The sequence below is a fragment of the Bison bison genome, unplaced genomic scaffold (genome assembly GCF_000754665.1).
Source record: "Bison bison bison isolate TAMUID 2011002044 unplaced genomic scaffold, Bison_UMD1.0 scf7180017864527, whole genome shotgun sequence".
NCBI classification, from domain to species: domain Eukaryota; kingdom Metazoa; phylum Chordata; class Mammalia; order Artiodactyla; family Bovidae; genus Bison; species Bison bison.
The window spans coordinates 2,222,493-2,223,273 of NW_011495078.1; positions in this window are offsets into that span (position 1 = coordinate 2,222,493).

The window sequence follows — 781 nt, forward strand, 5'->3', positions numbered from 1 at the left end:
CCAAGTCTATGCCCCAACGAGTAATGCTGAAGAAGCTGAAGTTGAACAGTTCTATGAAGACCTACAAGACCTTTTAGAACTAACACCCAAAAAAGATGTCCTTTTCATTATAGGGGACTGGAATGCAAAAGTAGTAAGTCAAGAAACACCTGGAGTAACAGGCAAATTTGGCCTTGGAATACGGAATGAAGCAGGGCAAAGACTAATAGAGTTTTGCCAAGAAAATGCACTGGTCATAACAAACACCCTCTTCCAACAACACAAGAGAAGACTCTATACATGGACATCACCAGATGGTCAACATCAAAATCAGATTGATTATATACTTTGCAGCCAAAGATGGAAAAGCTCTATACAGTCAGCAAAAACAAGACCAGGAGCTGACTGTGGCTCAGATCATGAACTCCTTATTGCCAAATTCAGACTTAAATTGAAGAAAGTAGGGAAAACCACTAGACCATTCAGGTATGACCTAAATCAAATCCCTTATGATTATACAGTGGAAGTGAGAAATAGATTTAATAGATAGAGGCCTAGATGAGGTCTAGATAGAGGCCTAGATCTGATAGATAGAGTGCCTGATGAACTATGCATGGAGGTTCATGACATTGTACAGGAGACAGGGATCAAGATCATCCCCATGGAAAAGAAATGCAAAAAAGCAAAATGGCTGTCTGGGGAGGCCTTACAAATAGCTGTGAAAAGAAGAGAAGTGAAAAGCAAAGGAGAAAAGGAAAGATATAAACATCTGAATGCAGAGTTCCAAAGAATAGCAAGAAGA